This window comes from Coffea arabica, chromosome 8c (genome assembly GCF_036785885.1).
Source record: "Coffea arabica cultivar ET-39 chromosome 8c, Coffea Arabica ET-39 HiFi, whole genome shotgun sequence".
NCBI lineage: Eukaryota > Viridiplantae > Streptophyta > Magnoliopsida > Gentianales > Rubiaceae > Coffea > Coffea arabica.
The window spans coordinates 16,897,732-16,920,136 of NC_092325.1; positions in this window are offsets into that span (position 1 = coordinate 16,897,732).

A 22,405-nucleotide genomic window follows, 5' to 3' on the forward strand; every position below is an offset into this window, starting at 1 on the left:
CCCATTGGGCACAGTCGCACGTGCACGAGCCAAGCTCTTCAAAGAATCCCTCCAAGCCCTTGTTCGAGTTGTCCAAGACCAACATGGAGCCCATAGAGATATTGAAGGCTTAGAAAGAAACAATCAAGTAACTTAAACCTTGATCCAAGCCCATGAAAAATCAAGTGGGCCTCTTTGTGAGTCGGCCGATTAGGGCCTTAGTCTTTGTTACTTATTTAGTTGGACTAGTTGCTTAGTAGAAGGCATGGGCCGGCCCATCTTGGAGTCAAGATGGCCGACTTCCCACTTAGGGTTTCTTTAGGGTTTTTCTTGTTACCTTTAGCCTATAAATAGCCTAGCTTTGTAAGGTTAAAGACACAAGTTTTATGAATAAAATTCTTAGTATTTTCGCTTTCTTCCTAAGAGAGAATTCGAGCCTTTAACTTGCTTTGGCAAGGGTTCTTGAGCAATCTTGCGTCCTGTCCTCGATTGTTCAGCCGACCTATTCCCCTGGAGTATTCACCTTCATCGGAGTGTCGTTCTACCGCTTTAAATAAAAAACGTGCCGTTCGTGTTGATTTAGAGTCCCGCAATCCAAACGCAGGACAACCTCGCTAGATCCTTGGGCAAACGTGCTACGTGTCTCGAAACGCGTTGATCGAGGAACGTATCAGTTGGCTTCAGAGCTTTGGTTGAGGTACCTTCCGTTATATCCGTTACATTTTAGCAACACTCTCCTATATTTCCAACATTTGAGGAACACTCCCCTATATTCTCTCCTACATTTTGGAAACACTCTCCTATATTTTAGGAACACACTCCTACATTTTATGAAGCTAAGTTTTCATTGAGATTCCATTCACACTAGCGCATCCATCAAATCAGTCCAAAACTTCCCTTCAAATTCCAGCCACTTAAACGTTGCAATCTTGGAGTACTTGGAGAGAAGTTGATTGAAAACTCATTGAGAAATTCCATTTCTTCAAGGGGAACAATCTGTGACTTGAGAAGTGTCGTGAGATCATTAGAGTGACACCCATATACACGAGTGTGAGTGGATACACGTAAGGGAGCGTGAAAGGCAATATCTTCGGTTTCGTTGGTAACGTTTTGCAGGTTCCGTCATACGTCATGGCGAATACAAGCTAGCCCACACCATTGTCTTCCTGATCCTACGGGAGTCAAAGAAGTGGCATTACGTGGTGTAGATGAGCAGTTGGACCTCGTCAAATCTCAGTTGCTTGGTTGGTTTTATTCTAATTGTCGTGTCAAAGATAAAATCTGTAGCTTGGCCATTGATGGGAGTTGTGAAGTCAACCTTGCAAGTGCTATCATGGTTGAGAAATTAAATCTCCCAACCATTGATCATCTTCAACCGTACAAGTTGATGAGTACTCATGGTGATGTTTGGGTTAATAAACACACACTTGTACCTATTCAAATCGGCAAATATGTGGATGAAGTGTTGTGTGATGTAGTCCAAATTCAAGTGACACGTGTGTTGTTGGGCAAGGCATGGATGTCGAGGCGAGAAGTTAAATATGACGGACATACTAATAAGTATTCCTTCTTATTTAATGGTCGTCATTTTGCACTTGTATCACTTACTTGTGACCGGCTCTGTGTTGATCTAGCATACATGAAAAGGGAGCTTGAGCGTTATAGGATGGAGAAAAAGCTAGATGAGGGAATTGAGCCTGAAGAGGTAGAATCTGAGGGAGTTGAAAGCAATGAGATAAAAGGGTCAGCTGTTGAACTAGAAAAAGAGATGGACAAATCTGATGAGATGGGTGATGAAAAGGAAGAGAAGAGAGAAAGTGGGCTGATCTTGAGCAAGAGTGATGTGTTCATGGATCAGGGCCAGCGCAATGACCCAGTCCGAGTCCCATTGGGCACAGTCGCACGTGCACGAGCCAAGCTCTTCAAAGAATCCCTCCAAGCCCTTGTTCGAGTTGTCCAAGACCAACATGGAGCCCATAGAGATATTGAAGGCTTAGAAAGAAACAATCAAGTAACTTAAACCTTGATCCAAGCCCATGAAAAATCAAGTGGGCCTCTTTGTGAGTCGGCCGATTAGGGCCTTAGTCTTTGTTACTTATTTAGTTGGACTAGTTGCTTAGTAGAAGGCATGGGCCGGCCCATCTTGGAGTCAAGATGGCCGACTTCCCACTTAGGGTTTCTTTAGGGTTTTTCTTGTTACCTTTAGCCTATAAATAGCCTAGCTTTGTAAGGTTAAAGACACAAGTTTTATGAATAAAATTCTTAGTATTTTCGCTTTCTTCCTAAGAGAGAATTCGAGCCTTTAACTTGCTTTGGCAAGGGTTCTTGAGCAATCTTGCGTCCTGTCCTCGATTGTTCAGCCGACCTATTCCCCTGGAGTATTCACCTTCATCGGAGTGTCGTTCTACCGCTTTAAATAAAAAACGTGCCGTTCGTGTTGATTTAGAGTCCCGCAATCCAAACGCAGGACAACCTCGCTAGATCCTTGGGCAAACGTGCTACGTGTCTCGAAACGCGTTGATCGAGGAACGTATCAGTTGGCTTCAGAGCTTTGGTTGAGGTACCTTCCGTTATATCCGTTACATTTTAGCAACACTCTCCTATATTTCCAACATTTGAGGAACACTCCCCTATATTCTCTCCTACATTTTGGAAACACTCTCCTACATTTTAGGAACACACTCCTACATTTTATGAATCTAAGTTTTCATTGAGATTCCATTCACACTAGCGCATCCATCAAATCAGTCCAAAACTTCCCTTCAAATTCCAGCCACTTAAACGTTGCAATCTTGGAGTACTTGGAGAGAAGTTGATTGAAAACTCATTGAGAAATTCCATTTCTTCAAGGGGAACAATCTGTGACTTGAGAAGTGTCGTGAGATCATTAGAGTGACACCCATATACACGAGTGTGAGTGGATACACGTAAGGGAGCGTGAAAGGCAATATCTTCGGTTTCGTTGGTAACGTTTTGCAGGTTCCGTCATACGTCATGGCGAATACAAGCTAGCCCACACCATTGTCTTCCTGATCCTACGGGAGTCAAAGAAGTGGCATTACGTGGTGTAGATGAGCAGTTGGACCTCGTCAAATCTCAGTTGCTTGGTTGGTTTTATACTAATTGTCGTGTCAAAGATAAAATCTGTAGCTTGGCCATTGATGGGAGTTGTGAAGTCAACCTTGCAAGTGCTATCATGGTTGAGAAATTAAATCTCCCAACCATTGATCATCTTCAACCGTGCAAGTTGATGAGTACTCATGGTGATGTTTGGGTTAATAAACACACACTTGTACCTATTCAAATCGGCAAAAATGTGGATGAAGTGTTGTGTGATGTAGTCCAAATTCAAGTGACACATGTGTTGTTGGGCAAGGCATGGATGTCGAGGCGAGAAGTTAAATATGACGGACATACTAATAAGTATTCCTTCTTATTTAATGGTCGTCATTTTGCACTTGTATCACTTACTTGTGACCGGCTCTGTGTTGATCTAGCATACATGAAAAGGGAGCTTGAGCGTTATAGGATGGAGAAAAAGCTAGATGAGGGAATTGAGCCTGAAGAGGTAGAATCTGAGGGAGTTGAAAGCAATAAGATAAAAGGGTCAGCTGTTGAACTAGAAAAAGAGATGGACAAATCTAATGAGATGGGTGATGAAAAGGAAGAGAAGAGAGAAAGTGGGCTGATCTTGAGCAAGAGTGATGTGTTCATGGATCAGGGCCAGCGCAATGACCCAGTCCGAGTCCCATTGGGCACAGTCACACGTGCACGAGCCAAGCTCTTCAAAGAATCCCTCCAAGCCCTTGTTCGAGTTGTCCAAGACCAACATGGAGCCCATAGAGATATTGAAGGCTTAGAAAGAAACAATCAAGTAACTTAAACCTTGATCCAAGCCCATGAAAAATCAAGTGGGCCTCTTTGTGAGTCGGCCGATTAGGGCCTTAGTCTTTGTTACTTATTTAGTTGGACTAGTTGCTTAGTAGAAGGCATGGGCCGGCCCATCTTGGAGTCAAGATGGCCGACTTCCCACTTAGGGTTTCTTTAGGGTTTTTCTTGTTACCTTTAGCCTATAAATAGCCTAGCTTTGTAAGGTTAAAGACACAAGTTTTATGAATAAAATTCTTAGTATTTTCGCTTTCTTCCTAAGAGAGAATTCGAGCCTTTAACTTGCTTTGGCAAGGGTTCTTGAGCAATCTTGCGTCCTGTCCTCGATTGTTCAGCCGACCTATTCCCCTGGAGTATTCACCTTCATCGGAGTGTCGTTCTACCGCTTTAAATAAAAAACGTGCCGTTCGTGTTGATTTAGAGTCCCGCAATCCAAACGCAGGACAACCTCGCTAGATCCTTGGGCAAACGTGCTACGTGTCTCGAAACGCGTTGATCGAGGAACGTATCAGTTGGCTTCAGAGCTTTGGTTGAGGTACCTTCCGTTATATCCGTTACATTTTAGCAACACTCTCCTATATTTCCAACATTTGAGGAACACTCCCCTATATTCTCTCCTACATTTTGGAAACACTCTCCTACATTTTAGGAACACACTCCTACATTTTATGAATATAAGTTTTCATTGAGATTCCATTCACACTAGCGCATCCATCAAATCAGTCCAAAACTTCCCTTCAAATTCCAGCCACTTAAACGTTGCAATCTTGGAGTACTTGGAGAGAAGTTGATTGAAAACTCATTGAGAAATTCCATTTCTTCAAGGGGAACAATCTGTGACTTGAGAAGTGTCGTGAGATCATTAGAGTGACACCCATATACACGAGTGTGAGTGGATACACGTAAGGGAGCGTGAAAGGCAATATCTTCGGTTTCGTTGGTAACGTTTTGCAGGTTCCGTCATACGTCATGGCGAATACAAGCTAGCCCACACCATTGTCTTCCTGATCCTACGGGAGTCAAAGAAGTGGCATTACGTGGTGTAGATGAGCAGTTGGACCTCGTCAAATCTCAGTTGCTTGGTTGGTTTTATTCTAATTGTCGTGTCAAAGATAAAATCTGTAGCTTGGCCATTGATGGGAGTTGTGAAGTCAACCTTGCAAGTGCTATCATGGTTGAGAAATTAAATCTCCCAACCATTGATCATCTTCAACCGTACAAGTTGATGAGTACTCATGGTGATGTTTGGGTTAATAAACACACACTTGTACCTATTCAAATCGGCAAATATGTGGATGAAGTGTTGTGTGATGTAGTCCAAATTCAAGTGACACGTGTGTTGTTGGGCAAGGCATGGATGTCGAGGCGAGAAGTTAAATATGACGGACATACTAATAAGTATTCCTTCTTATTTAATGGTCGTCATTTTGCACTTGTATCACTTACTTGTGACCGGCTCTGTGTTGATCTAGCATACATGAAAAGGGAGCTTGAGCGTTATAGGATGGAGAAAAAGCTAGATGAGGGAATTGAGCCTGAAGAGGTAGAATCTGAGGGAGTTGAAAGCAATGAGATAAAAGGGTCAGCTGTTGAACTAGAAAAAGAGATGGACAAATCTGATGAGATGGGTGATGAAAAGGAAGAGAAGAGAGAAAGTGGGCTGATCTTGAGCAAGAGTGATGTGTTCATGGATCAGGGCCAGCGCAATGACCCAGTCCGAGTCCCATTGGGCACAGTCACACGTGCACGATGTGAGGACCCGCAAATTTCCTACATTTTTTTCCTCAAAAATGCCTTTTATTTGAAAATTAATATTTATTAAGGCCCCCTACCTCATTATTTCACACTAAGTGTAAATAAACCTAGAAAATAAGGTTTTACGCTTTGGTTTCAAGTTTTGAGCAAAATTAGGGTTTTTGCGATTTTTCCGCCGGATGAATTTTCGGTTCTGGCCAAGGATCAATTTGATGATTAAAAGTGACTCTTAAGTGAGAGATAATATGTGAGTAGTAGCAATGATATAAGGTTAGTGAATGGGAGGAAAAAACCCTAGTACGTGAGTTTTAAGAAAAACGGCGCGAACCGGCGGGTCCCGCGCATTACCGATTGAACGCACCGCTTGACCACCATTTTTCTTACCCAACAAGTTTGTTGACTTTGTACATAATATCTTCTTATATTGTAGCAGCCTTGACCGAAATTAGTGGCCAAGAAAGGCAAGAAAGAAAGAGAAAAAGAAAGGGTGGTGGTGGTGACACTTGTCACCACCTCATGGCTTCTTAACCAAGACCATTAGTAACCATTTAAATCCAACACTTAGCAATTTCTTCTTCATTTCTGCTGGGCTGGCCGAGAACAACAAGGAGAGAAACTCCAAAGGAAAATCTTTCATTTCATCTCCAAATCCAACAAATAAGTGAGGAATCGAGCGAAGTAAACCGATTAAACTTGTTTTCTAGTGACTAGCTAGTGAGTTGTGGTGTGATTCTTGAAGGGGAGAGCTTGTGCTACTCTTGGTGACTTTTATTCAAGGTAAGAGAGTTTATCTCTCCAAGTTTTACTTCTAATCTTGTTATATTAAGCCTAGTAACTTGATTTTATGGTGAGATTATGGATGATGAGCATGTTTTAGTAGTTTTCCCCAATTTATTTGATGCACTAGGGCTTATGGAAATTCTGCCCAAATGATTGTATGATGTTTATATGTTGCAATTGAGGTGTTATATGGTGTTTTGGTAGTGATTGGACCAAGAAATTGAGGAAAGATTCACTAGAAACTTAAAATTTCCAAAATCTGGAAAATGGTCTAAACATTCTGTTCGAATTTTTATCTATATGTTAGAGGCTGTTTTGGCCTTAGGTCAAAGAATAAAAGTTGTAGAAAATGACATTTTATAGGTGCCTACAAAATTTCAGCTCAAACGGAGCAACACAGAACGTGAAAAGTCCAAAATACCCCTACTATTTTAAGAATTTCCCAGCAGTCCGTTTCTTCAGTTCAGTCCAGTTTATCACGATTTTTGACCAGGATCCATTCTGATTTAGCTCTGGGCCAAAACATAAAAGTTGTAGTGTTCTGAAGTAGCTTTAAAATGCCTCAAAGAAAACCTGATTCGGACTTGTGTGCACTGAGTTATGTCCATTACAGTGTTCTGCGTTTAAACAGCCGGTGAATTGGTTTCTGGTTTAGTAATCTGAGATTTTGACTAAGTTAAATTAGGAAATGGACTAAGTGACCTTCATGAATGTTGTAGCTTTGTGTCTTAGCTTCGAAACGGCATAGGTTTCGCCTTAATCCAATAAGCGTAGCCTCGGACAAGTTATTTCCGCTTTTATATGTCAAATCTGTCTTGTGCCACATTGAATTTCTGCACTTGTACTTGATGCAATTCTTGTTGTTATGATATTGTGAGCCTAGGGAACGGCTCTTGGCTTGAATTGTTTTATGTGTGATGTTGGGTTGTTGTTGAGAAAACAATGAAGCCTAAAAGGCTGGAAAATTAGGTAAACACAAAGGGCATGCTGCCCAAATTTACGCTCGAAGACTAGAGAACTACTTGCAACTTGAGTAAGGGTTACGAGTGATTATTGCTTGAACCGTCTAGGGTACTTAAGTCTTCTTGTCCCAAGATATATAAATAAGAACTTGGCCGAACTTGTACCCTTGAGAAATGAAATAATGATTGCTCAAAGTACGTTTTCCATGTACTTTCGACTCGCATGACCATTTCAAGTATAAATGTTACAAAGTTTTATCATTTAAAAAGTGAGCGAGTATTTCACGAGTATTCTCCAAGTGAATTTCCATTTCTTGATTCTTATTGAACGAAACGTATAAGTTTCGAATTCTAGTCATGTTTCAAAGTTCTCAAACTAAGTTTTATCGCAGATTTTGAACTCCGAACCCGGAGTATAACCTGAAAGTGACCAGTGAAGGCACTATATCTTTTGGTGAGTGCTTTCAAATACCGAATTGAACTTGATACTTGAACTTGATATGTGACCAATATGATTACCTATTATATACGTGAATTGTTAGGGCAAGAGTGTACTTTATCGCACTTGCCCTTACATGATATACACTTGTTTATGGTTGCAATTGACTTGACATACTTGTTATGATGCGCGCACTCCCTGGAATTCCAGAAACCCTGTGGCGAGTTACTCTAGTCGAGCCGGCAAGGGCTTGGTCGATTGGGTAACGAACCCTGGGTCTCTTGTATTGTCGAGTGGAGTGATATCTCCTCGACTAATCGGTATACTCGAGTATTACCACCCGTCTTTCTTGAGGATTTTGGGCCCAGCTGGGGGTTTGAACGGTGGACGGAGAGTCGTGTAAGTGGTGTTCTACTGGATTGGTTACTTACTTGAAAGTTGACGGAGTGTCAACTACTACGTGATCAAGCTTCTGGTAATGCAATGGGAATTTGGCTCCTGAGAGCCATCCGTATCCTTATACATTGGAGTGATTATTGTTTATTGGATTATTGTTTCTTTTGAAAAACTTCTACACTCGCTCATTTTAAGATTGCTACTTGACGTGTTATTGCTCACATTTATGAACTCTTCGTGCTCGTTACTTTGCTATATCGAAAACTTGTACATATAAATAATGGTCAATTTGCTATTTGGAACCTCACTGGGCTTTTAGCTCATACCACGCTATTTGTTTTCCTTACAGGGGGTACGAGTGACGCGTGAGACTTGTAAAAGACTAGCGTAGCCTTTTGTTTTGACTTTTGACTTTTGGTCTTGTACTCGCGCTATTCCTCGAATTGAACATGTTGTACTTGGATTGTATAGGTTTTGAACTAGTTTGGTGTATTGAGGCTTTGTACCTCGATTTCTATCAATGTAAATTATAAGCTTGAATTGCGGATATTATTTATGGTTCATGGATGTGTGTACATGACTCGATTGAGATAGTGAATGAGTCCTGGCGAGAGCTGGGCAGGCGTTCCGCCGAACCCTTTGGTACGCCTTAGGGGGAGGTGGGGTCGTCACACACGAGCCAAGCTCTTCGAAGAAACCCTCCAAGCCCTTGTTCGAGTTGTCCAAGACCAACATGGAGCCCATAGAGATATTGAAGGCTTAGAAAGAAACAATCAAGTAACTTACACCTTGATCCAAGCCCATGCAAAATCAAGTGGGCCTCTTTGTGAGTCGACAAATTAGGGCCTTAGTCTTTGTTACTTATTTAGTTGGACTAGTTGCTTAGTAGAAGGCATGGGCCGGCCCATCTTGGAGTCAAGATGGCCGACTTCCCACATAGGGTTTCTTTAGGGTTTTTCTTGTTACCTCTAGCCTATAAATAGCCTAGCTTTGTAAGGTTAAAGACACAAGTTTTATGAATAAAATTCTTAGTATTTTCGCTTTCTTCCTAAGAGAGAATTCGAGCCTTTAACTTGCTTTGGCAAGGGTTCTTGAGCAATCTTGCGTCCTGTCCTCGATTGTTCAGCCGACCTATTCCCCTGGAGTATTCACCTTCATCGGAGTGTCGCTCTACCGCTTTAAATAAAAAACGTGCCGTTCGTGTTGATTTAGAGTCCCGCAATCCAAACGCAGGACAACCTCGCTAGATCCTTGGGCAAACGTGCTACGTGTCTCGAAACGCGTTGATCGAGGAACGTATCAGTTGGCTTCAGAGCTTTGGTTGAGGTACCTTCCGTTATATCCGTTACATTTTAGCAACACTCTCCTATATTTCCAACATTTCACGCTCCTACATTTTAGCAACACTCTCCTATATTTCCAACATTTGAGGAACACTCCCCTATATTCTCTCCTACATTTTGGAAACACTCTCCTACATTTTAGGAACACACTCCTACATTTTATGAAGCTATGTTTTCATTGAGATTCCATTCACACTAGCGCATCCATCAAATCAGTCCAAAACTTCCCTTCAAATTCCAGCCACTTAAACGTTGCAATCTTGGAGTACTTGGAGAGAAGTTCATTGAAAACTCTTTGAGAAATTCCATTTCTTCAAGGGGAACAATCTGTGACTTGAGAAGTGTCGTGAGATCATTAGAGTGACACCCATATACACGAGTGCGAGTGGATACACGTAAGGGAGCGTGAAAGGCAATATCTTCGTTTTCGTAGCTAACGTTTTGCAGGTTCCCTCATACGTCATGGCGAATACAAGCTAGCCCACACCATTGTCTTCCTGATCCTATGGGAGTCAAAGATGTGGCATTACGTGGTGTAGATGGACCTCGTCAAATCTCAGTTGCTTGGTTGGTTTTATACTCATTGTCGTGTCAAAGATAAAATCTATAGCTTGGCCATTGATGGGAGTTGTGAAGTCAACCTTGCAAGTGCTATCATGGTTGAGAAATTAAATCTCCCAACCATTGATCATCTTCAACCGTACAAGTTGATGAGTACTCATGGTGATGTTTGGGTTAATAAACACACACTTGTACCTATTCCAATCGGCAAATATGTGGATGAAGTGTTGTGTGATGTAGTCCAAATTCAAGTGACACATGTGTAGTTGGGCAAGGCATGGATGTCGAGGCGAGAAGTTAAATATGACGGACATACTAATAAGTATTCCTTCTTATTTAATGGTCGTCATTTTGCACTTGTATCACTTACTTGTGGCCGGCTCTGTGTTGATCTAGCATACATGAAAAGGGAGCTTGAGCGTTATAGGATGGAGAAAAAGCTAGATGAGGGAATTGAGCCTGAAGAGGAAGAATCTGAGGGAGTTGAAAGCAATGAGATAAAAGGGTCAGCTGTTGAACTAGAAAAAGAGATGGACAAATCTGATGAGATGGGTGATGAAAAGGAAGAGAAGAGAGAAAGTGGGCTGATCTTGAGCAAGAGTGATGTGTTCATGGATCAGGGCCAGCGCAATGACCCAGTCCGAGTCCCATTGGGCGCAGTCACACGTGCACGAGCCAAGCTCTTCATAGAATCCCTTCAAGCCCTTGTTCGAGTTGTCCAAGACCAACATGGAGCCCATAGAGATATTGAAGGCTTAGAAAGAAACAATCAAGTAACTTAAACCTTGATCCAAGCCCCTGAAAAATCAAGTGGGCCTCTTTGTGAGTCGGCCGATTAGGGCCTTAGTCTTTGTTACTTATTTAGTTGGACTAGTTGCTTAGTAGAAGGCATGGGCCGGCCCATCTTGGAGTCAAGATGGCCGACTTCCCACTTAGGGTTTCTTTAGGGTTTTTCTTGTTACCTTTAGCCTATAAATAGCCTAGCATTGTAAGGTTAAAAACACAAGTTTTATGAATAAAATTCTTAGTATTTTCGCTTTCTTCCTAAGAGAGAATTCGAGCCTTTAACTTGCTTTGGCAAGGGTTCTTGAGCAATCTTGCGTCCTGTCCTCGATTGTTCAGCCGACCTATTCCCCTGGAGTATTCACCTTCATCGGAGTGTCGTTCTACCGCTTTAAATAAAAAACGTGCCGTTCGTGTTGATTTAGAGTCCCGCAATCCAAACGCAGGACAACCTCGCTAGATCCTTGGGCAAACGTGCTACGTGTCTCGAAACGCGTTGATCGAGGAACGTATCAGTTGGCTTCAGAGCTTTGGTTGAGGTACCTTCCGTTATATCCGTTACATTTTAGCAACACTCTCCTATATTTCCAACATTTGAGGAACACTCCCCTATATTCTCTCCTACATTTTGGAAACACTCTCCTACATTTTAGGAACACACTCCTACATTTTATGAATATAAGTTTTCATTGAGATTCCATTCACACTAGCGCATCCATCAAATCAGTCCAAAACTTCCCTTCAAATTCCAGCCACTTAAACGTTGCAATCTTGGAGTACTTGGAGAGAAGTTGATTGAAAACTCATTGAGAAATTCCATTTCTTCAAGGGGAACAATCTGTGACTTGAGAAGTGTCGTGAGATCATTAGAGTGACACCCATATACACGAGTGTGAGTGGATACACGTAAGGGAGCGTGAAAGGCAATATCTTCGGTTTCGTTGGTAACGTTTTGCAGGTTCCGTCATACGTCATGGCGAATACAAGCTAGCCCACACCATTGTCTTCCTGATCCTACGGGAGTCAAAGAAGTGGCATTACGTGGTGTGGATGAGCAGTTGGACCTCGTCAAATCTCAGTTGCTTGGTTGGTTTTATTCTAATTGTCGTGTCAAAGATAAAATCTGTAGCTTGGCCATTGATGGGAGTTGTGAAGTCAACCTTGCAAGTGCTATCATGGTTGAGAAATTAAATCTCCCAACCATTGATCATCTTCAACCGTACAAGTTGATGAGTACTCATGGTGATGTTTGGGTTAATAAACACACACTTGTACCTATTCAAATCGGCAAATATGTGGATGAAGTGTTGTGTGATGTAGTCCAAATTCAAGTGACACGTGTGTTGTTGGGCAAGGCATGGATGTCGAGGCGAGAAGTTAAATATGACGGACATACTAATAAGTATTCCTTCTTATTTAATGGTCGTCATTTTGCACTTGTATCACTTACTTGTGACCGGCTCTGTGTTGATCTAGCATACATGAAAAGGGAGCTTGAGCGTTATAGGATGGAGAAAAAGCTAGATGAGGGAATTGAGCCTGAAGAGGTAGAATCTGAGGGAGTTGAAAGCAATGAGATAAAAGGGTCAGCTGTTGAACTAGAAAAAGAGATGGACAAATCTGATGAGATGGGTGATGAAAAGGAAGAGAAGAGAGAAAGTGGGCTGATCTTGAGCAAGAGTGATGTGTTCATGGATCAGGGCCAGCGCAATGACCCAGTCCGAGTCCCATTGGGCACAGTCACACGTGCACGAGCCAAGCTCTTCAAAGAATCCCTCCAAGCCCTTGTTCGAGTTGTCCAAGACCAACATGGAGCCATAGAGATATTGAAGGCTTAGAAAGAAACAATCAAGTAACTTAAACCTTGATCCAAGCCCATGAAAAATCAAGTGGGGCTCTTTGTGAGTCGGACGATTAGGGCCTTAGTCTTTGTTACGTATTTAGTTGGACTAGTTGCTTAGTAGAAGGCATGGGCCGGCCCATCTTGGAGTCAAGATGGCCGACTTCCCACTTAGGGTTTCTTTAGGGTTTTTCTTGTTACCTTTAGCCTATAAATAGCCTAGCTTTGTAAGGTTAAAGACACAAGTTTTATGAATAAAATTCTTAGTATTTTCGCTTTCTTCCTAAGAGAGAATTCGAGCCTTTAACTTGCTTTGGCAAGGGTTCTTGAGCAATCTTGCGTCCTGTCCTCGATTGTTCAGCCGACCTATTCCCCTGGAGTATTCACCTTCATCGGAGTGTCGTTCTACCGCTTTAAATAAAAAACGTGCCGTTCGTGTTGATTTAGAGTCCCGCAATCCAAACGCAGGACAACCTCGCTAGATCGTTGGGCAAACGTGCTACGTGTCTCGAAACGCGTTGATCGAGGAACGTATCAGTTGGCTTCAGAGCTTTGGTTGAGGTACCTTCCGTTATATCCGTTACATTTTAGCAACACTCTCCTATATTTCCAACATTTGAGGAACACTCCCCTATATTCTCTCCTACATTTTGGAAACACTCTCCTACATTTTAGGAACACACTCCTACATTTTATGAATATAAGTTTTCATTGAGATTCCATTCACACTAGCGCATCCATCAAATCAGTCCAAAACTTCCCTTCAAATTCCAGCCACTTAAACGTTGCAATCTTGGAGTACTTGGAGAGAAGTTGATTGAAAACTCATTGAGAAATTCCATTTCTTCAAGGGGAACAATCTGTGACTTGAGAAGTGTCGTGAGATCATTAGAGTGACACCCATATACACGAGTGTGAGTGGATACACGTAAGGGAGCGTGAAAGGCAATATCTTCGGTTTCGTTGGTAACGTTTTGCAGGTTCCGTCATACGTCATGGCGAATACAAGCTAGCCCACACCATTGTCTTCCTGATCCTACGGGAGTCAAAGAAGTGGCATTACGTGGTGTAGATGAGCAGTTGGACCTCGTCAAATCTCAGTTGCTTGGTTCGTTTTATTCTAATTGTCGTGTCAAAGATAAAATCTGTAGCTTGGCCATTGATGGGAGTTGTGAAGTCAACCTTGCAAGTGCTATCATGGTTGAGAAATTAAATCTCCCAACCATTGATCATCTTCAACCGTACAAGTTGATGAGTACTCATGGTGATGTTTGGGTTAATAAACACACACTTGTACCTATTCAAATCGGCAAATATGTGGATGAAGTGTTGTGTGATGTAGTCCAAATTCAAGTGACACATGTGTAGTTGGGCAAGGCATGGATGTCGAGGCGAGAAGTTAAATATGACGGACATACTAATAAGTATTCCTTCTTATTTAATGGTCGTCATTTTGCACTTGTATCACTTACTTGTGGCCGGCTCTGTGTTGATCTAGCATACATGAAAAGGGAGCTTGAGCGTTATAGGATGGAGAAAAAGCTAGATGAGGGAATTGAGCCTGAAGAGGTAGAATCTGAGGGAGTTGAAAGCAATGAGATAAAAGGGTCAGCTGTTGAACTAGAAAAAGAGATGGACAAATCTGATGAGATGGGTGATGAAAAGGAAGAGAAGAGAGAAAGTGGGCTGATCTTGAGCAAGAGTGATGTGTTCATGGATCAGGGCCAGCGCAATGACCCAGTCCGAGTCCCATTGGGCGCAGTCACACGTGCACGAGCCAAGCTCTTCAAAGAATCCCTCCAAGCCCTTGTTCGAGTTGTCCAAGACCAACATGGAGCCCATAGAGATATTGAAGGCTTAGAAAGAAACAATCAAGTAACTTAAACCTTGATCCAAGCCCATGAAAAATCAAGTGGGCCTCTTTGTGAGTCGGCCGATTAGGGCCTTAGTCTTTGTTACTTATTTAGTTGGACTAGTTGCTTAGTAGAAGGCATGGGCCGGCCCATCTTGGAGTCAAGATGGCCGACTTCCCACTTAGGGTTTCTTTAGGGTTTTTCTTGTTACCTTTAGCCTATAAATAGCCTAGCTTTGTAAGGTTAAAGACACAAGTTTTATGAATAAAATTCTTAGTATTTTCGCTTTCTTCCTAAGAGAGAATTCGAGCCTTTAACTTGCTTTGGCAAGGGTTCTTGAGCAATCTTGCGTCCTGTCCTCGATTGTTCAGCCGACCTATTCCCCTGGAGTATTCACCTTCATCGGAGTGTCGTTCTACCGCTTTAAATAAAAAACGTGCCGTTCGTGTTGATTTAGAGTCCCGCAATCCAAACGCAGGACAACCTCGCTAGATCCTTGGGCAAACGTGCTACGTGTCTCGAAACGCGTTGATCGAGGAACGTATCAGTTGGCTTCAGAGCTTTGGTTGAGGTACCTTCCGTTATATCCGTTACATTTTAGCAACACTCTCCTATATTTCCAACATTTGAGGAACACTCCCCTATATTCTCTCCTACATTTTGGAAACACTCTCCTACATTTTAGGAACACACTCCTACATTTTATGAATCTAAGTTTTCATTGAGATTCCATTCACACTAGCGCATCCATCAAATCAGTCCAAAACTTCCCTTCAAATTCCAGCCACTTAAACGTTGCAATCTTGGAGTACTTGGAGAGAAGTTGATTGAAAACTCATTGAGAAATTCCATTTCTTCAAGGGGAACAATCTGTGACTTGAGAAGTGTCGTGAGATCATTAGAGTGACACCCATATACACGAGTGTGAGTGGATACACGTAAGGGAGCGTGAAAGGCAATATCTTCGGTTTCGTTGGTAACGTTTTGCAGGTTCCGTCATACGTCATGGCGAATACAAGCTAGCCCACACCATTGTCTTCCTGATCCTACGGGAGTCAAAGAAGTGGCATTACGTGGTGTGGATGAGCAGTTGGACCTCGTCAAATCTCAGTTGCTTGGTTGGTTTTATTCTAATTGTCGTGTCAAAGATAAAATCTGTAGCTTGGCCATTGATGGGAGTTGTGAAGTCAACCTTGCAAGTGCTATCATGGTTGAGAAATTAAATCTCCCAACCATTGATCATCTTCAACCGTACAAGTTGATGAGTACTCATGGTGATGTTTGGGTTAATAAACACACACTTGTACCTATTCAAATCGGCAAATATGTGGATGAAGTGTTGTGTGATGTAGTCCAAATTCAAGTGACACGTGTGTTGTTGGGCAAGGCATGGATGTCGAGGCGAGAAGTTAAATATGACGGACATACTAATAAGTATTCCTTCTTATTTAATGGTCGTCATTTTGCACTTGTATCACTTACTTGTGACCGGCTCTGTGTTGATCTAGCATACATGAAAAGGGAGCTTGAGCGTTATAGGATGGAGAAAAAGCTAGATGAGGGAATTGAGCCTGAAGAGGTAGAATCTGAGGGAGTTGAAAGCAATGAGATAAAAGGGTCAGCTGTTGAACTAGAAAAAGAGATGGACAAATCTGATGAGATGGGTGATGAAAAGGAAGAGAAGAGAGAAAGTGGGCTGATCTTGAGCAAGAGTGATGTGTTCATGGATCAGGGCCAGCGCAATGACCCAGTCCGAGTCCCATTGGGCACAGTCACACGTGCACGAGCCAAGCTCTTCAAAGAATCCCTCCAAGCCCTTGTTCGAGTTGTCCAAGACCAACATGGAGCCCATAGAGATATTGAAGGCTTAGAAAGAAACAATCAAGTAACTTAAACCTTGATCCAAGCCCATGAAAAATCAAGTGGGGCTCTTTGTGAGTCGGACGATTAGGGCCTTAGTCTTTGTTACGTATTTAGTTGGACTAGTTGCTTAGTAGAAGGCATGGGCCGGCCCATCTTGGAGTCAAGATGGCCGACTTCCCACTTAGGGTTTCTTTAGGGTTTTTCTTGTTACCTTTAGCCTATAAATAGCCTAGCTTTGTAAGGTTAAAGACACAAGTTTTATGAATAAAATTCTTAGTATTTTCGCTTTCTTCCTAAGAGAGAATTCGAGCCTTTAACTTGCTTTGGCAAGGGTTCTTGAGCAATCTTGCGTCCTGTCCTCGATTGTTCAGCCGACCTATTCCCCTGGAGTATTCACCTTCATCGGAGTGTCGTTCTACCGCTTTAAATAAAAAACGTGCCGTTCGTGTTGATTTAGAGTCCCGCAATCCAAACGCAGGACAACCTCGCTAGATCCTTGGGCAAACGTGCTACGTGTCTCGAAACGCGTTGATCGAGGAACGTATCAGTTGGCTTCAGAGCTTTGGTTGAGGTACCTTCCGTTATATCCGTTACATTTTAGCAACACTCTCCTATATTTCCAACATTTGAGGAACACTCCCCTATATTCTCTCCTACATTTTGGAAACACTCTCCTACATTTTAGGAACACACTCCTACATTTTATGAATCTAAGTTTTCATTGAGATTCCATTCACACTAGCGCATCCATCAAATCAGTCCAAAACTTCCCTTCAAATTCCAGCCACTTAAACGTTGCAATCTTGGAGTACTTGGAGAGAAGTTGATTGAAAACTCATTGAGAAATTCCATTTCTTCAAGGGGAACAATCTGTGACTTGAGAAGTGTCGTGAGATCATTAGAGTGACACCCATATACACGAGTGTGAGTGGATACACGTAAGGGAGCGTGAAAGGCAATATCTTCGGTTTCGTTGGTAACGTTTTGCAGGTTCCGTCATACGTCATGGCGAATACAAGCTAGCCCACACCATTGTCTTCCTGATCCTACGGGAGTCAAAGAAGTGGCATTACGTGGTGTAGATGAGCAGTTGGACCTCGTCAAATCTCAGTTGCTTGGTTGGTTTTATTCTAATTGTCGTGTCAAAGATAAAATCTGTAGCTTGGCCATTGATGGGAGTTGTGAAGTCAACCTTGCAAGTGCTATCATGGTTGAGAAATTAAATCTCCCAACCATTGATCATCTTCAACCGTACAAGTTGATGAGTACTCATGGTGATGTTTGGGTTAATAAACACACACTTGTACCTATTCAAATCGGCAAATATGTGGATGAAGTGTTGTGTGATGTAGTCCAAATTCAAGTGACACGTGTGTTGTTGGGCAAGGCATGGATGTCGAGGCGAGAAGTTAAATATGACGGACATACTAATAAGTATTCCTTCTTATTTAATGGTCGTCATTTTGCACTTGTATCACTTACTTGTGACCGGCTCTGTGTTGATCTAGCATACATGAAAAGGGAGCTTGAGCGTTATAGGATGGAGAAAAAGCTAGATGAGGGAATTGAGCCTGAAGAGGTAGAATCTGAGGGAGTTGAAAGCAATGAGATAAAAGGGTCAGCTGTTGAACTAGAAAAAGAGATGGACAAATCTGATGAGATGGGTGATGAAAAGGAAGAGAAGAGAGAAAGTGGGCTGATCTTGAGCAAGAGTGATGTGTTCATGGATCAGGGCCAGCGCAATGACCCAGTCCGAGTCCCATTGGGCACAGTCACACGTGCACGAGCCAAGCTCTTCAAAGAATCCCTCCAAGCCCTTGTTCGAGTTGTCCAAGACCAACATGGAGCCCATAGAGATATTGAAGGCTTAGAAAGAAACAATCAAGTAACTTAAACCTTGATCCAAGCCCATGAAAAATCAAGTGGGGCTCTTTGTGAGTCGGACGATTAGGGCCTTAGTCTTTGTTACGTATTTAGTTGGACTAGTTGCTTAGTAGAAGGCATGGGCCGGCCCATCTTGGAGTCAAGATGGCCGACTTCCCACTTAGGGTTTCTTTAGGGTTTTTCTTGTTACCTTTAGCCTATAAATAGCCTAGCTTTGTAAGGTTAAAGACACAAGTTTTATGAATAAAATTCTTAGTATTTTCGCTTTCTTCCTAAGAGAGAATTCGAGCCTTTAACTTGCTTTGGCAAGGGTTCTTGAGCAATCTTGCGTCCTGTCCTCGATTGTTCAGCCGACCTATTCCCCTGGAGTATTCACCTTCATCGGAGTGTCGTTCTACCGCTTTAAATAAAAAACGTGCCGTTCGTGTTGATTTAGAGTCCCGCAATCCAAACGCAGGACAACCTCGCTAGATCCTTGGGCAAACGTGCTACGTGTCTCGAAACGCGTTGATCGAGGAACGTATCAGTTGGCTTCAGAGCTTTGGTTGAGGTACCTTCCGTTATATCCGTTACATTTTAGCAACACTCTCCTATATTTCCAACATTTGAGGAACACTCCCCTATATTCTCTCCTACATTTTGGAAACACTCTCCTACATTTTAGGAACACACTCCTACATTTTATGAATCTAAGTTTTCATTGAGATTCCATTCACACTAGCGCATCCATCAAATCAGTCCAAAACTTCCCTTCAAATTCCAGCCACTTAAACGTTGCAATCTTGGAGTACTTGGAGAGAAGTTGATTGAAAACTCATTGAGAAATTCCATTTCTTCAAGGGGAACAATCTGTGACTTGAGAAGTGTCGTGAGATCATTAGAGTGACACCCATATACACGAGTGTGAGTGGATACACGTAAGGGAGCGTGAAAGGCAATATCTTCGGTTTCGTTGGTAACGTTTTGCAGGTTCCGTCATACGTCATGGCGAATACAAGCTAGCCCACACCATTGTCTTCCTGATCCTACGGGAGTCAAAGAAGTGGCATTACGTGGTGTAGATGAGCAGTTGGACCTCGTCAAATCTCAGTTGCTTGGTTCGTTTTATTCTAATTGTCGTGTCAAAGATAAAATCTGTAGCTTGGCCATTGATGGGAGTTGTGAAGTCAACCTTGCAAGTGCTATCATGGTTGAGAAATTAAATCTCCCAACCATTGATCATCTTCAACCGTACAAGTTGATGAGTACTCATGGTGATGTTTGGGTTAATAAACACACACTTGTACCTATTCAAATCGGCAAATATGTGGATGAAGTGTTGTGTGATGTAGTCCAAATTCAAGTGACACGTGTGTTGTTGGGCAAGGCATGGATGTCGAGGCGAGAAGTTAAATATGACGGACATACTAATAAGTATTCCTTCTTATTTAATGGTCGTCATTTTGCACTTGTATCACTTACTTGTGACCGGCTCTGTGTTGATCTAGCATACATGAAAAGGGAGCTTGAGCGTTATAGGATGGAGAAAAAGCTAGATGAGGGAATTGAGCCTGAAGAGGTAGAATCTGAGGGAGTTGAAAGCAATGAGATAAAAGGGTCAGCTGTTGAACTAGAAAAAGAGATGGACAAATCTGATGAGATGGGTGATGAAAAGGAAGAGAAGAGAGAAAGTGGGCTGATCTTGAGCAAGAGTGATGTGTTCATGGATCAGGGCCAGCGCAATGACCCAGTCCGAGTCCCATTGGGCACAGTCACACGTGCACGAGCCAAGCTCTTCAAAGAATCCCTCCAAGCCCTTGTTCGAGTTGTCCAAGACCAACATGGAGCCCATAGAGATATTGAAGGCTTAGAAAGAAACAATCAAGTAACTTAAACCTTGATCCAAGCCCATGAAAAATCAAGTGGGGCTCTTTGTGAGTCGGACGATTAGGGCCTTAGTCTTTGTTACTTATTTAGTTGGACTAGTTGCTTAGTAGAAGGCATGGGCCGGCCCATCTTGGAGTCAAGATGGCCGACTTCCCACTTAGGGTTTCTTTAGGGTTTTTCTTGTTACCTTTAGCCTATAAATAGCCTAGCTTTGTAAGGTTAAAGACACAAGTTTTATGAATAAAATTCTTAGTATTTTCGCTTTCTTCCTAAGAGAGAATTCGAGCCTTTAACTTGCTTTGGCAAGGGTTCTTGAGCAATCTTGCGTCCTGTCCTCGATTGTTCAGCCGACCTATTCCCCTGGAGTATTCACCTTCATCGGAGTGTCGTTCTACCGCTTTAAATAAAAAACGTGCCGTTCGTGTTGATTTAGAGTCCCGCAATCCAAACGCAGGACAACCTCGCTAGATCCTTGGGCAAACGTGCTACGTGTCTCGAAACGCGTTGATCGAGGAACGTATCAGTTGGCTTCAGAGCTTTGGTTGAGGTACCTTCCGTTATATCCGTTACATTTTAGCAACACTCTCCTATATTTCCAACATTTGAGGAACACTCCCCTATATTCTCTCCTACATTTTGGAAACACTCTCCTACATTTTAGGAACACACTCCTACATTTTATGAATCTAAGTTTTCATTGAGATTCCATTCACACTAGCGCATCCATCAAATCAGTCCAAAACTTCCCTTCAAATTCCAGCCACTTAAACGTTGCAATCTTGGAGTACTTGGAGAGAAGTTGATTGAAAACTCATTGAGAAATTCCATTTCTTCAAGGGGAACAATCTGTGACTTGAGAAGTGTCGTGAGATCATTAGAGTGACACCCATATACACGAGTGTGAGTGGATACACGTAAGGGAGCGTGAAAGGCAATATCTTCGGTTTCGTTGGTAACGTTTTGCAGGTTCCGTCATACGTCATGGCGAATACAAGCTAGCCCACACCATTGTCTTCCTGATCCTACGGGAGTCAAAGAAGTGGCATTACGTGGTGTAGATGAGCAGTTGGACCTCGTCAAATCTCAGTTGCTTGGTTGGTTTTATTCTAATTGTCGTGTCAAAGATAAAATCTGTAGCTTGGCCATTGATGGGAGTTGTGAAGTCAACCTTGCAAGTGCTATCATGGTTGAGAAATTAAATCTCCCAACCATTGATCATCTTCAACCGTACAAGTTGATGAGTACTCATGGTGATGTTTGGGTTAATAAACACACACTTGTACCTATTCAAATCGGCAAATATGTGGATGAAGTGTTGTGTGATGTAGTCCAAATTCAAGTGACACGTGTGTTGTTGGGCAAGGCATGGATGTCGAGGCGAGAAGTTAAATATGACGGACATACTAATAAGTATTCCTTCTTATTTAATGGTCGTCATTTTGCACTTGTATCACTTACTTGTGACCGGCTCTGTGTTGATCTAGCATACATGAAAAGGGAGCTTGAGCGTTATAGGATGGAGAAAAAGCTAGATGAGGGAATTGAGCCTGAAGAGGTAGAATCTGAGGGAGTTGAAAGCAATGAGATAAAAGGGTCAGCTGTTGAACTAGAAAAAGAGATGGACAAATCTGATGAGATGGGTGATGAAAAGGAAGAGAAGAGAGAAAGTGGGCTGATCTTGAGCAAGAGTGATGTGTTCATGGATCAGGGCCAGCGCAATGACCCAGTCCGAGTCCCATTGGGCACAGTCACACGTGCACGAGCCAAGCTCTTCAAAGAATCCCTCCAAGCCCTTGTTCGAGTTGTCCAAGACCAACATGGAGCCCATAGAGATATTGAAGGCTTAGAAAGAAACAATCAAGTAACTTAAACCTTGATCCAAGCCCATGAAAAATCAAGTGGGGCTCTTTGTGAGTCGGACGATTAGGGCCTTAGTCTTTGTTACGTATTTAGTTGGACTAGTTGCTTAGTAGAAGGCATGGGCCGGCCCATCTTGGAGTCAAGATGGCCGACTTCCCACTTAGGGTTTCTTTAGGGTTTTTCTTGTTACCTTTAGCCTATAAATAGCCTAGCTTTGTAAGGTTAAAGACACAAGTTTTATGAATAAAATTCTTAGTATTTTCGCTTTCTTCCTAAGAGAGAATTCGAGCCTTTAACTTGCTTTGGCAAGGGTTCTTGAGCAATCTTGCGTCCTGTCCTCGATTGTTCAGCCG